The following is a 16,228-nucleotide window of genomic DNA, read 5'->3' as shown; positions in this document are numbered from 1 at the left end:
AACAAATGTACATTGTAATGGAAGTAGAACAAATAGTTTTAATAAACCCAAGGTGGATGGAATACGTATAGCAGTTTAAGCATTTCATCAGCAAAATTGCACCTGTTTTGAGGAACTCCTGAGCAAACTGTCTTGTATGAACAGAAATCTTCTGTAGTCCCTTTTTGTGTAATTGCCTTTGCTAACTAAATAGAAATGCTACTGAGCGCAGAGTATGGTATTTTAAAATCTATTTTCCCAGAATGAGTGTTTTACTTTTGCAGTTTCATAGCCGTTAGTCTTTTCCCAGCACTAATCATGCAAGTGATGTCATAAAAAGTAACTTTTATAAGTTTTAATCACATATATTTCAAATCTCAAATAGGCTGTTTAAACAATACACTGTTTAGAAGACCCTATTATGCTATGCAGTAGTGTGTGATGAGGAGATGCTACATTTATTTTAGGAGAGGAAGAAATCTGTATTTCATTTGTTACACTGCTAACTTCACTTTAGGTAATTGCATTCAGCTTTATTATTGCCCAGAGCAATAACTGATTGTTAGTTATTGAAGTCTGAAATGATTTTCTCATTTCCCAGGGGAATCTGGAGATTTACATGGTGCACAGCAGTAACTAATAGATATAATCTGGTCATAATGTAGCCATATAATGTGTTATTTACTTGTTGAGAACACGGATGTTGAACATTTTAACATTTCCTCAAGAAGTGTGGCAGATTTTACTCATGATATGTGAGCATTAAGTTCATGCTACTTCTACTTTCAAGGATGTTAAAATGCCAAAAGCCATCAAAAGGTATATAGCATGTTGGAGATAGCAGTCTTATACCTACACAACTTAACTGAAAATAGCACTTGAAAATCAGTGTGTACATTAATAAGGTAATTTTGAATAAGTAACATTGAATTTACAGTAAATACACATACATTTACAAATGGGTATGCTGATACAAACAAGGTAAAATTCACACCAGGACATAGTAAGGTTTAGGTAGAGCAGAAGTTCTTGTTCTTCCTTGAGTGACTGTCACTACCAATTCCACTTCCTGTACACAGGTAAGTTATATGCATGGCACCAAATCTTTCTGAATAGTAGCATCTATCGAGACTGCACCATGCATTTCCTCTGTCACCTTGAAGCTGAAGGGAATATAATTTCTTGTATGTTTGTACACTGCCTTGTACAATGGAGTTCAATCTACTTGTGGCCTCTATTCCCTACTGCAGTATAAATGTTAAATAATACTTGTTTTGAAGCTGGAAACATTGGTACAAACATCTGCTCTCTCAAGTCTGTTCAGATGAATTATCCAGGAGGAAGAAAATAGAATCTGGTCTTTTAACATAATTTTAAATCCATAGTTATGTAGATAAAATACTTCACTCTGAGTATGCTGAAAAATGGATTTTTGCTGTTAAATAAACAAACTAGTCATCCAGTGTAAGGTGATCTCAGTCTTATAAAATGCAGCAGCAATGCAAGTATGCAGCACATGGTACTTGAATAGATAAAATACCAACTGCTGCACAGTATAATAGTGGTAAACATGTTTTATTAAAGCAGGCTTTCCTCTCTATCGAATATGAATGTTTTATGAAGGTTTCAAAGTATTCCTCATGGAAACATTAAGGAATCCATTCTTCTCTCAATGCACAGGGGATTTTTGCACATTATTCACATTAAACCACATAAATACCTGGTGCATCAAAGGTGACTAGATCCTTAACCCTTAGGGTCTTCATTGCCCTTTCAATGTAAATCTCACTTTTTCCAGTTTCCTTTTCTTTCCTTTCTTTTCTACCTTATTCTTTCTTCTTCACCACAAAGAGACTACTAGCATGGTATCCCATTACTCATTGTGGGACAGTTCTCTACTTTACACCTGGGCTACCTCCCTCCCTCCCCCAATCTTCATGCCTGCTTGCTGAGGGACCACACCACAAAATTTAAATCTAGATCCTGTTTCTAAATTTGTCAGAGGTCAGAAATGTTCAATTTTGGATTTTGTCTCTGCTCTCTGGAGTCTAGTCCAATTATTTTGGCCTATAGTACATTGGAAGGATGAAGGAAGGAAAGAATGACAAAGATGAAGACAGTCATAACAATGAAGATGAGGACATGAGAAATAATACCATTTGCTAAAATTATATAATAAAACCACAAATAAAAGCCAGAATCTACATCTTACCCAAAACCAGAAATGAACAACTAAAATACATGAACACCAAACAACATCAGAGGAAAAACACAGGCCATTCAATATGTTCTGAGGTTACATGGATTTGGATCAATTTTGGACTAAGTGATGATATTCTAAATCTTAGAGCCACTGCTGACAGTTCCCTCTCTAACTGAGAGCACTTTCCCATAAAGAATGTGCTTTGTTTGTTCTGCTCTTCATATGCCAGCCTGGATTCACTGCTTCATCTGCACCTGCACAAACTATAAATAAAATCACCTGAAGCAAAAAGACCAGGACTCCAATGGATAATCTGACATATTATTCTGTGATGGATCACTGAAGATAACACAATACTAAAAATGTCACGTATTATGCTAAAGCCATATATCACACTGTTTCTGTGTTGGACCCACAGTAAAGTCACACTTAAAGTTGCTAAAGAAGCTGAGGCTTTTAAAAAAACACTAAGGATTGTAGCCAAAATTAGAATGCCACAGTCTCACCAAACCTTTTACAGCTGTCCTCAGCCTCTCCTATTGCTCAAATCGCTTTATCCTTTGCTAACTCTTCTTTTCCTTCTCTCACACAGAACTTCATACCTATTCTGTGTGCCTCTATTTCTGTGTGGCATGTAAAACCACATTTGCATCCATCTTCCAGATGTCTGATTCATCTTTACCTATGTTAAGTTTAAATGCTACCCATTTAAAATGCACTGAATATATACGTTTCTTTAAATTTTGAATTTTAAATACTCTGAATCTAAAAATCCTAAATATACACAGCTAAAAAAAGTATGAATATACAAAGTCTTCTCTCATCATTTTACTTTTGTAACTGTCCCCTTTCCTATACCTCTCTTTTAGCTTTCTACAGGCTCATGTATGCATACACAGGCACACAGTTTGCCAACCTGGTCTTTAGTCTAGATCAGGGGTAGGCAACATTTTTTGGCTGGAGTACAGAAACAATCACAGTGTCTACCTTGGAAGGTGCTGGTGTGCCAACTTGCCAGAGCCTGGAGCAGCTGTTTGCAGTCTCCCAGTGCAGCCAGCCCACAAAGCCTGTTCTACTTGCAGCAGGGCTTGCAGCCTCCCAGGCACCTGCATGGAGCAGCCTGGGCTCCGTGGCTGGCAGCAGCTGCTTAGAGCCCAGGCTAGCGGTGATGTGCCAAGCAAAATGGCCTTGCGTGTCATGCTCGGCATGCATGCCGGGGGTTGCTGACCCCGGTCTAGATTGTAAGTTGCTCATAAAAAGGACCTTTCTCATCTATATTCTATGTTGGACAATATCGTGAACAGTCTCCTATTCATGGCACCCCAGAAAGAGTCATATGACAACTTTTGCTGTTCTAAAAGGCAACTTTATAAGACTATTCTTTTCTCAAGCTTGGTACAAGGAATGACCATTCTATTATGGGGCCTCATTTTGCTGCCTTCAAATCCAACCAAAACATTGCTAAAATATTCCCCTCTTGCCACCCCAACCACATGATTAAATTTTATTTTTCATGCCTTAACTCAGGGTTTTCAACCTTTTATAAGAAATGTACCCCTTCTGGTGGCGGTGGTCAGATGCAGAGCTGGGGGGGGGAAGGGGGAGGCCTTGCACATGGTAGCCCCCACTGCCACCCACCACCCCACCCCATGCCCATGCTGCCATGCCCCGCTTTCCCACATATGGCTCCATGGGCTGCTGATGGGCCTCACAGCTGGCCAATCACACACCGTCCGTCAACAGCCCGCAGAGTGGCATGTGTGACTGGCCTTGGGAAAGTGGTGCAGAGTAGTGGGCGGCATTGCAGGGTGGTAGATGGCGGCAGCAGCTGCCACATGCAAGCTCCTCCCCCATCCCCCCACATCCAGCTGGCCGTGCGGTGCCTGTGCAGCCTGCAGAAGGGCGCCACTGCACTCACCCCCCCTGCTGCCCTGCTGCCTTGCTCCTGGGAGGCGGCAGCACGGGGTGGCACGTACCAGCACTCCATCCCTGCCTACTCGCATGTACCACCTAGGACCTTTCCAAATATACTTAAAGGTATGTGTACCTCCAGTTGACAACCCCTGCCTTAACTAATGCCAAGATTAGATCCTTCATTTGGATTTGGAATTGTCACATAAAGTAGAAGCTGAGATTTCATTTAATGTTCATTGTTATCTACATTACTGAACAAAAGGAAAATGTACACTGTTCTTGTTAATGTGCTTATTAACTACCTTTTTCAAACTAATCTTACTGAAATCCCATATTCCATTTAATACAGCAGTATTAATGCATTATCTTAGACTAGTTGCCATTGTAATATTTTGGAATGATATACTAACTGTACAAATAAACTAAGTAGGAATTAACCAAGACTGACAGTAATATGAATAATTTATAAACTGTGAGTACATAATTTAGATTGTAGTGTCGATACAGAAACCAAAACCTATTAAAAATCAACTTTTAAAAAGAACTTCTTAAATGTTGTTGGGCATATCCAAATAATGTATTAGCTCCCATTGGTAACCAGCAGTTGTTCAATTTCCTTAAGGATAAGATATTAGGCAAAACTGTTATCAATCAAGAACAACAGAGATGTAGTCCATTGTTCCATCCATCATGGTTCAGAGAATGATTCAGTAACAGAAGGGTCTTCCACTGACTGCAGTAATCTGTACAATAGGAAGTGAAGATATGGTGGAACATTTTTCTTCTAGTATACCTATTTTCATTGCTAATAAGATTTTAGTGGTGTTTGCTAGTGCTTTGATTTCTTAAGAGACACTATAATAATGCTGAGCATTCTCTACCCATACTCTTTAACTGCTTTCTTAAGAGTAAGGAGACATTCAAGTAGCTGATACTTTTTCACAGCAAAGGAATATACCTAATACTTCAAGGCATACTTATCCTCTGTTCAAATTTGTATTGGAGTGCAATAAATTTGTGTTTCCAACTATATACCATGAAAGGATTTGTGGGACTAAGGTTTTTATAAAGAAATAAATAAGACTTTTCACTGGGCCTTGAAAGAGAAGTTAATGTCTGAATCTGCTTGCTCTTTCAAGTACATGACAGCAATATTCTATCAATCCGTCTAAGAATATTTGTTATGTAGACTATAGTGTTAATCATATTACCTTCTGTTAAATTAATTCAACATTTAAGAATAAAAGACAACAAGCTATATTGAAATGGATGTAATTGGAACCTTATTTCCAGTCTTGAGACAAAAACTAGTGAAGTATTCTGTAGGGGAAGCTTAAACAGCACAGAATTATTATTGTAAGGAAAAGTTGTCCAACTTCCAGGCAGTGAAAGACTGCGCACCCTGCCCTATATGTTGCATGGGCTGCACACTGTGGGATCAGCCCTCCTGGGTACCCTCCCCCCCCCACACACACACTCCCCCGGCTGTGCAGGCAGCAGGGTAGGAAGAAGAATCTGGGAGAGAGAGAGAGCCCAGAGCCTCTGACTACCATAGTAGCAGGTGCAATGGAAGGAGCAAAGGCCAGGAGGGAGCCCATGGGCCATGTGCTAACCCTGTGGGCTGCCACTGGGACATGCATCTTGTAAGCTATAATGCTTAGAACCATCATTGTAGAACACTATGGTTCTTTTTTAACAAAATATCACTTTCTCTGGATTCACAAGGTGACTGTCATGAGCCATACCATGCTAAGGATATGCATTCCTACACACGCCATTGCATGATGTTCCTCATATTTTGAAATTTCTCAGACAGCCCTATATTTATTTACTGCAAAAAAGTAGAAGTCTTCTAACTATACCTTATTTAATTGCCCAATTTAAGAATAAAGCTGAATTAAATACAAATGCTGATTTTCCAAGCTTTAGGGAATTATTAAATGACCTTGTCAAATCCTGGAGGATAAGAAAAACAATATTTTGCAGTTAAAGTGAGAATTTTTCCCTGTTGAAAATTGCCTGTTGTTTTTATTATTGTAAGAATTGGTCCACTGAACTTAGCACAGCCTCTGAGGTCTCAGTGAGAATCCTATGATTAATGAGGTAGCCATTAATGTCAGTAGATTGAACAACTGAAATCTGATTATATTAAAGTGCTTCCCAAACATTAGGGTCACATTAACAGTTTATTGAAACAAGCTGATAAAATTTAAAATGGTCATCTAATTCCCTAGGGTTCCTAATTGTTGCATGATAAATCACTCTGTGGAGAAATCTATTACAATGTTCCAAATGAGAAAATGTAATTTACTGTACCATTAGTGGGGTGTTTGAGGCACTTCAGTTCTTTTGCGGGGGAGTTTTGCCAGAATAAGACAAAATTCCATATATGGCAAAAAATATTTTTTTAAGGTCATGATAATGCTTGTGGCTGGAGCTGTCTAAATTATGTATGAAAAATGAGACATTTTATGAAAACAAATCACTTGACAGTAACTTGTAAGTCTATTACTAAAGGTCCAGCATGAATGAGCATTCATCTATGTTTATGATACTACCATATTTGGAAGCACATTTTAGAGATATTAAAAAGTTTCTATGGCTCAATTATAGGAGCTTCTTAAAAAGACATCATCAATTTAAAATTCACTTCTAGTTTCAATCCTGCAAATGCTCATACTTTTTTTAAAGATGAATAAAACTACTCCCATTTTACAGGGTTCTTGTCATTTTTCCTTCTTACCACTGACACAAGTTACACCAATACTTACAACACTTGCCTATAGGACTTCTGTATTTTTGAGTTTACTTTGCAGATTTTATTGCTCTTAGTGGGAGTGTTTACACATGAAATTAATGCACCTGAATTTTCTGCACAGAAAATTCAGGCTTATTAAAGTGCACTTGGGTGCATGTCCACACGTACACCTGCATCAGGAGCAAATTGAGCACAACAGGAGCAGGCCAATCCAGGGTTGCTCCTGTCCTGCTCTGTCCCTATGCAGCCGCCTGGGGGATCTCTGGGCTTCCCAAGGTGTCAACCCCCAGCTGTCCCAGCTCTAGGATCTGCAAGGGGGAAGGAGCTGTCATGGCTCAGTGGACAGCTCCCTGCCAGGTGCGGGGAGATCGGAGCGACCTTGAGCCCTGGGAGGCAGAGGGACCTGTCCTGGCTCAGCAGGCAACTGCCTGCCAGCCCCACACAGATCAGAACCCATCCCAATCTCTGCAGGGCAAGGAGAGCTATCCCAGGAAAACACAGGAGAAGGGAGAGCTGTTGCAGCTGCTGGGCAGCTGCTTCACAGCCATGTGGAGATCAGAATGGGTCACCGCAGTAAAGTGTCACTGTCTAGATGTGTGCAGCAATTACTGTGCAGTAGGTTAATCTAATGCACCGTTTTCTAGTACCTGTAGATACAGATACTAGAAATCAGTGTATTAAGCTAATCTGCCAAAGCACACATGTAGACTCTGACCAGGAGCAAATTGCTTCTGGTCAGCCTAGGCAGGAGGGGGACACAGAACTGTCCCAGTTCACCAGGCAGCTGCCTCCCAGCGATGTGGAGATTGGGACAGTCCTTATCTCCCTATGGCTGGGAGGCAGCCGCCTGGCAGCCAGAGACAGCTTTCCCTCCTCCTGTGTTCCCTTGCTCCCCAGGCTGCCTGGAAGCAATTTGCTCCTGGTCAGAGTCTACATGTGCACTTTCGTGGCACTTTAGTTTAATGCACTGATTTCTAGTATCTGTATCTACAAGTATCAGAAAATGGTGCATTAGACTAACCTACTGCACAGTAAATACTGCGCACGTCTAGACAGTGACACTTTACTGCACATCAGTCTAACGTGCATTAAAGCCTCTCATGTAGATGCCCCCAGTGTATCATTAGGTAGGCTCTGATCTTCATAAGTTTATTAAACTGCTTAATATTATATCTATGAATGGTACTATTAATTTTAATGGGTCTGTTATCATACACAAAGTTAAACTTGCACATAGGTATATTTTTAGGGCTGGGGTCACAGTTAATCCCTATGATTGTTTGTCTCAGTCTTTTATAAAGCAAAAAAGAGTGAAAAACACAAAAAATAGAAAAATGTTATTGTAAAGACACAATATTTGGCAAAGGGACACTAGCAGAAAGCCCTTCAATACAGACAAGCCAAGAGCCTCTATTGAACCAATGCAACTTGAAACAGGGTCTACAGGGAGCTATGGCTATATAAACAAGTTGTCAGAAGCTAAAATAGCATATTAACTTATGGTGAGCTAGCTGTTCTGCAATAACTGCCCATATGCAGTTACTCATATCCATAGCAAATCAGAAGTAGCTTACATGACAATGAAAGTGGGATTTGCTTAGTACCGAGAAAGAATTCTCACGGCTCACCCTCTCATAAACTGAAATATGTCCAGACCACATTTCATGAAATTCAAAGACACCCAGTACCTTGACATTACAATGACAGTCACTTTAGAAAAGCTTACTGAGGAGAAGTCAGAAAGGTTGAGCAGGGGGATTGGTTAGGGCCTGTTACCAGTTACAACATTCATGTTGTTAATGTTTTCAACATTCCTTTCATAGAGATCTGTCTGCTTCTTCATTAATTTCACAAGCAACAAAGTAAACCTAGTTCTCACCAAAAGTATTATTTGAAGAGGAAATGGAGCCCAGTTTCCTGTCATTTATAACCTGAATGGTGAAAGGCTGTAAATACTACTGGATATGATGATGTATAATGCTGACACAGGATTCTGGCCTCCTGAAAATAGGCATCTGGCTTGAAAATGCGTATTTGTGGCTATGACGTGACATTTGACTCTTACTGTCAAACAGGCTGGCCTGCTTATTCTGTATGTTCTTAAGGTCAGATGCTGGAATTATTATTTATTATTTTATGTATTTGTGTACTGTATGTTGGTATTTTATGTATATGATCCTAACACCTGTATGTCCCAGTCACAAACTACCATTGCACCAGGTTCTGTACAACTACAGAACAAGAAGATGGTCCCTGACCTAGATCCAAGTTAAACCAAGAGGCAAGAGATGGGTACAGATTGATTGCAAGGTGAAAGGAAACAATAAACCAATACTGCTCAGAATGACGAGTAGTAGTCTGATCACACCAGCAGCCTAATTGTTGCCAGGGTTACGTAAGCATCACAGAAAAATTGTGTTTTAAGAAGGTTTCTATAGAAGGGTAATGAGATAGGTGTCCTTAGTACAAAGAGTAGCACAGGGTAAAGCATGAAGATGTTGACTGGCAACTTGCATCAGTGAGCAATAAACGATAGCATCATTAGTCAATTATATAAATGGGTAATGAGAAATTCTGTGTAAAGGTGGCTCCACCATGAGGGACTTTAAAAGTTGGATGTGAAAAAAATGAGGATGCAAAAAAGGATCCATAGAGAGGGGTGGCATTATCAAAGAAATTGGCTAGTAACATTCTGAATGGATAGCATGGCAAGACTGCATTTGTCAAGCTCAAAACAAAAAAGGTTGCAGTAACCAGCAGGCAAGATGAGGAACATCTAGACAAGAGTTCTAGCTGTGTGGAATGGTAGGATCGGAAAGAATCAGTAAGATTTAGAATCACCAAGCCCAGATCTTGGTATCTACAGACAAGTCTGAGTAGAAAATCACACCTAGACAATGGGCCTAAGTGATAGGTAGGATGGTGCCATCATCCACAGTGACTGAGAAACGGAAGTGCTGTAGGGGACAGTGTGCTGTAGAGGACAGGAAGGAGAGAAGAAAGAGAAATCAAGCCAGAGTGCGGTGGATAACCTTTGAATCACATTGGATTTTTGTCTTTTTCATAGGAAGTTGTTGAGAGCCTAGGTAGAGGGAAAAGTGGTGGCAGGAGGATAGCATTGCAAGCATGGGATTCAAGTTGGAGAAGAACAGATGTTGAGCTTGGATTATCTGTGTTTCTTTAAAGGATACCACTGAGGTTTGAACCCTTAAATTATATGTACCATTTAGCTGCATATGTAAGGAATTGACAAAAATTAATAAATAATTATATAATGTAATAAATCAGCCAACCCTGTAAAATATTTTCACACTAGAGATTGACTTCCTATGCAATGTTCTGTGACTTCAGTACATAGCAGTGGGTTTGTGACAGAAAGGGATCACTTCCATGGGATTTTTTTTATCTGTTTGTTTCAAGCCCCTTAGACTTGCAGGTTCAGATGGCTCCAAACTGAAGTCAACAGAGTTACTGATTTATTCCAGTTGAGTATGTAGTCCACATAATCTGAAAGACTTGTGTTGAACATATTGCGGTATCAGGGGAAGATTTTTCATACACAACTTGACTGCAGTATTTTTAATTTATAGCTGAATTAAGAGGTGGTGTTTGACTACATCCTTGTAATACCATATAAAATGATGTCTGACTGCATCTTCATAATACTGTATAAAATGTCATTGTTGACAACATAAATAAAAAAATAACATTTAATAAATGTTAGGCTAATACTAAGCCAAGAAAATCTCCATAAATGCTGACATGTTCCCATACTGTTAGTGCTCTGCATAAAATAGGAACCTAAGTTAAAGAGGAAAAAAACCCATGTCTTAGGTATTTGTGAAATTCCACATGTTGGCCCCAAGACCCTGCAGGTTCACCCACGTGGAACCCCAGAGGAGCTCATGGGGGGTTCCGTAGTTTTATGCAAGGTTTGCCCACACACAACAATCTGTGGACAGGGAACTTTGAATGGCTTGCAACAGATTTTTTTGGCACTATTTGTGTAAAATTGCCTTCCAGCTTCTACTGAAACCCCACTGAAGTCAATAGAATTACTGCAGGGATGAATTTGGACCTTTGTGTTTTGTTTATTCTTCAAAAGAAAAAAGAAAATAAATTGCTTTCATGGAATAAGAAAACACGCATAGTATTTACCTGAAAGCCCTGAAAGGCTCTTTCATAAATACATGTAGTATTTGTGTTCTTGTGAATGTGTATTTGTATCTTTACAAAAAACCTACTTATTAGTAACACAGTTAAATAAGTATTTTGGTATGTGTAGTAGGAATTTCTTGGTACAAGCACTATTTACCTTATCGACTGTAATGACTCTACCAGGATAAATGCATGTTTTGTTGTAACTACGGTATTTTAAAAATGCATATTATTAATATTTTTATAATAGTTTACATTTATATGGTACCTTTCATCCTGAATAACATAGAGTATTATTCATGCAAGTAATCCTATTGGACTAATATGAATAGTCCATTGAAACTGATGTGACTATTCACATGAATTAAAGTTGCAGAGTCTGGCCCTGGTTTCTAGGCAGTAAATTTGTCTTCTGCGGAACTGACACTTACCAAGCACATTTGTTCTAAGTAAATTAATTGAAGAGATGAAATCACAAATGCTGCTCCTTTCAGTTTATTTACAGAATTCTGTATTTATAAATAAGAGTAGGAGGCCAAATAATTTAATCTCTCTAAGGAAGATACTACTCAGCGCTGATTTAGAGCTGAGATGCCTCCTGTTAGTAAAACATTGCAAAACAACTTAATGCAAATAAGGGGTTTAATCCTAGAAACTTTTACTTTGGCAAATAGTCTTTAATCATGTTAGGAATCTCATTGAATTCAATGGGATTAATCATATGAGCTGGAGATTGCAGGATCAAGATCTAGGTCTTCCTGCTAAATCTGAGTCTCAAGATAAAACCATTCTGTATTCTAAGCATAGGTTCAATGATACTTTTAATTTCTGAGGGGCAGAGGTCATCAGAAGACATTCCTCAAAACACTTTATTTATGTACTGGGAATAAGTGACCTTTATGTGAGACTTTGCTGCACTGAACACTTAAGACTGCTCTTTTCCTAACATATGAGTGTTCAGATGCGGAGATTTGGTTAAGCCTATTATATAGATAGAGCAGCTATGAAATTGAGGGCCAAACCCACATCCAACCTGCATGTTAGGGTGCTCAGATCCTGGTCTTGGTCTTTATATGAGGCCCGCCTCTAGAAGATGCCAAGAAAAAGCTATTTATTTCACTGTTTCAATAAGAAATCAAGTTTGAGACCTTACACTGAATTTCCACATTTAAGGGCCCCATGGGATTCCCATATCTGGAACAGAACAAACATAAGTGAGTTCATTTCTGCCCTCCACTGAGAATATACTGTTCCTTTTGAGCTTAGCAGGAGTTGCACATCAGTAAGCCAGACAGAAATTAGTTCAATAGGGCTAACAGTGACTTAATTTTGATTCATCCAAAACAGGGTTTAAAGCAATACTATTGACCAGCATTGACTAAAGAGTCTTATATAAATCATACTCATCAGTCAAGTGATCTACAGCCTCCCCTGAGCTCAATAAGAATCTTGCCTTTTCTTTCAATAAGTACTGACTGAGGCCCAAAATAAACCTGTTGTTGGGCCTTCCTTCCCCTGACCCACCCTACTGGCTGTTACCTTTACTTGTCACCTTGTATATCAGTTAACGTGAAAAGCCTAAATCTATAGAGAGACCTTGGCACTGTAATACCTAACTGGACACTTTGCTTATAGGATTGGAATCTTCAGCCCCAAGACAGGTGCTTAGGCCACACAAACATTAGGGAGAACTAGTGCCTTGAGGTGGAATTCACAAAAGCCAGCACAGGGCCAATGTAAGTTAGCCAGTAGGAAATGACAAGGAATTAGGCACTTATCTCCAAGTGGGATCTGCAGCTGCTAACCATAACCCTCTCCTGGAGTTAAGATACTTAACAAGACAGATACCAGAGAGGTAGTGCCATTAACCCAGTGATTGAGGGGCTTGTCTGGGATGTGGGAAGCCTGCTTTCACATTCCTGATCTGTCTCATTTGGATCAAGGTACTTGAATCTGTTTCTCTTTGTTTCTATGTGTGTGCACCCTAACCATCGGGCTGGAGAGTCAGTTTCTTGCTTCTTGCTCTAGTTAGCTCTCTCTCTTTCTGAATCGTTAATTATTTATGCAAAGTGAAACAGTTCCAACAGGATAGCTTGAGGAAGCCACACCTCCAGAATACACCATCACCTGGCAGTTAGGATAATCTCCTGGGCCAGGGACAAAAGTTACACATAAACCAGTTAAAGTGATCAGAAACTGCTTTAAACCTGTGTCGCAGGGCACTAAGGTGTCCTGCTCCTTTAAGGGCTGAAACCGCTAGGGAGAGAGCCCTAGCAGTTAGCTGGGAACCTCCCAGCTGCGGGTTACCTACCAGGGCAGCAAGAATAAGAGAGTTGGCCTGCACCTGCCAGCGGTCAGCTGACCAGAAGGGGCAGGGCCTGGCAAATGTATAAACCCCAGGGCTGGGACCAGGAAGGCAGTTCTCTGCCAGCTGCCAAGGGGGAAGGAGCTTTCCTAGAGGAAGCAAAGGGGAGAGGCCTAACTGCAAGTTTATCTTCTGGTAATGTTAAGGGACAGAGCACACCCTGTGCGGCTTGAGTTATGTTATAGCCTAGGGGCTTGCATGTTGATTTCTGTTTATAAGACTGGTGGATTGGGCTGAGGCTATGGGGGAAGGAGGAGGTCTCATTGGGGACCCACTGCACGGTGGGGACCCCAGTGCCAGAGAGGGCATGGTATTCAGGGTGCACAGGCCCCGGTGCCAGAGAGGGCACAGTGTTTGGGGTTGAACAGACCCCAGCACCAGAGTGCACAGTGACAAGGGGGTAGAGCAGACCCCAGTGCCAGTGCAGGCACAGAGAGAGACAGGGCTGTGGAGAGGCCAGTGACAACCCGAGGCCGAGTAAAACCAAGGCCTCAGAGGGATGCTGCGGGAATACCTTCTGCGAGGCTTGGGGCATGGTAAAGGGACCGTTTGGAGCCATGCATCTAGCCCATAAGGCTGAGGGTGTCCTGACACATCCATTTTGAAATGAGACCCACAAGAGGTCCGAGAACCCACAAGGTTCAGTGGGGTCCATCAGGACCATGTCAAACTACACTTGAAGGCAGCCTCCCTATTTATTACAATTACACCAAGACATGGCGGGTGAGAAAAGATGGTGCCCATCGGGCCAAATTGGCATGGTCGAGGGGCCCTAGGGGTATCATGGACGTGCTTGGGGACCCCATCCCGTGACAACCTGTAACAAAACATAAGTTCAGTACACATAAACCAGTTTCAAAATGGCCAAAACTAGTTTAAGATAAACCTGGTTGACTGTAGTAGCAGACTTAACAGATTTGGGTCAAACCGGTTTATGGAACTTCTGTCCCAGACCCCTTCCTGGTTTAAGTTTAACCAGTCCCTCAGCATCCCAGATACTTTTCATCCCTGGGCTAGGCTATGCTGCCTGCTCCAGACAGCAGGGCTGGCCCCACCCCTCTGCTCCTTAGCCAGAGCAGGGGTAGGGGTGTTGCCAGACACCAGCTGACATGGCACCCCTAAGGTTAAGGGGCAGGGAGGAGGTTTATTCCCCCTCCCTCCCCCCTTCCTCTAGGGGACAGCAGCTGGGATCTGCCTGGCTGGGGCAGAGCAACCCCTGTTAGGATTCAACCCCCTTCCCCACCCCCGGGGCAGAGGCATGGCCAGACTCTGGCCAGCATGGCCCTGCCATCTGCCCATGGCTGGGGCTGGGACTGGGACTGAGGCTGTGGCTGCAGTTGCAGGGCTGACCTGGGCCAGCCCACAGGTGCTGCTGAAGGCAGGCACAGAGGGGCTGGTTTAGGCAGGCTGCAGGGCAGGGCCCTTCCCAGCTGGCTGCGGCTCAGGCTGGGGCTGTGGGAGCTGTGCACCCAGATTGCTTCTGGCTCCCCACACTCAGGCTGGGCTGGGCTGCCATGGAGCTAAAGCCAGCTGGGAAGGGCCCTGCCCTCCCCGGGCCAGCCCCTCTGTGCTTATCCTCAGAAGCACCCATAGGTGACCCCATTCAGTCCAGGGTGAGGCAAGCGAATAGTGGGGCCAACCAAAGCTGGGCCATAGGGGCAGAGCCCTTCCCAGCCAGCTGTGGCTCTATGACAGTCTGGCCTGGATGTGCATGGGTAGCAGCCGGCCAGACAGCAGCGTGGAGACAATGCCACTACAGCTGCATGTGGGCACCTTGGCAGCTAGACTGGCTTCAGAGAGTGATTCCATTGTATCCATAGCTGCTCAGGCTGACTTGGAAGCACCGGCAGGCCCGGAGCCCAGCAGCCACCCACTGTGGAAATTTGTGTGCCCACAGCTGCCACTGCCACCACACCCCCTGCACAGTGCTTGCTTGTTGCAGGCACCATGCAGGTGACGTGGTGCCAGCTACGAGCACACAAACTCCTGTGGCAGGAAACTACCAGGCTCTGGGCCTGTCAGCACCTCCAAGCTGGCTGGGGCAGCTGTGGGCACAATGGAGTCATCCTGGCTGGCCTGTCCATTGCCAAGGCATCTTCCTGCAGCTGCAGCTACATCGCCTCCACACTGCTGCCCAGCCAGCCATTGCCCATGCACGCTGAGCCTGGCTGTCACGGAGCCACACCAGCATGGAAGGGCTCTGCCCCCATGGCCCAGCCTGGGCCAGCCCTGCTATCTGCCTGCCTCACCCGGGGCTGAGGAGGGATGACTGTTGGCACTGCTGAGGGCAGGTGTGGAGGGACTGACCTGGGTCAAGCTGGGCCATAGGGGCAGGGCCCTTCCCAACCAACTTCAGCTCCTTGACAACGCAGCCTGGCATGAGTGCAGGGAGCTGGGAGCAATCCGGGCACACAGCTCCTGCAGCCCCAACCCAAGCTGCAGATGTTTGGGGAGGGCCCTGCCCCTGTGGCCCAGCCTGGGCTGGCCCCTCCATGCCCATGGGCCAGCCCGCTTAGCCCCACGGCCACAACCTCAGCCCCAGATGAGGTGAGCAAATGGCAGGCCATGCCGGCCCCCTCTAGTCACGCCCCCCACCATGCAAACATCCAGCAGGGCAGAAAGCCAAGCAGACCCCAGCTGTGATTTCTGTGCCTATGCCCATGCCCGAGAGGGGAGGCAGGAGTTTAATCTCCTTCCCTGCCCCGCCTTCGCCTGAGGCTGCTGCCCAGCCTGGCTCTGGCCACACCCCCTGCCATGCGAGCAGCCAGTAGGGCAGACAGCAGTGCAGACCCCACCTGGGGTCCCTGTACCAGTGGGACAGAGAGGAGACAGGGAAATGTAATTCCCCTCC

The 16,228-nt window shown here is 43.3% G+C and overlaps 1 protein-coding gene across 8 annotated transcripts in view; it reads right to left on the bottom strand.

Annotated features, from left to right (window-relative positions):
- The window catches only part of LOC109285183 (uncharacterized), a 295,380-nt gene that overhangs the window by 26,401 nt on the left and 252,751 nt on the right, over positions 1 to 16,228 (bottom strand). The gene's annotated exons all lie outside the window — the stretch shown is intronic.

The sequence above is a fragment of the Alligator mississippiensis genome, chromosome 3 (assembly GCF_030867095.1).
Source record: "Alligator mississippiensis isolate rAllMis1 chromosome 3, rAllMis1, whole genome shotgun sequence".
In the NCBI taxonomy this organism is placed as follows: domain Eukaryota; kingdom Metazoa; phylum Chordata; order Crocodylia; family Alligatoridae; genus Alligator; species Alligator mississippiensis.
This window is presented reverse-complemented; position numbering and strand designations above follow the sequence as displayed.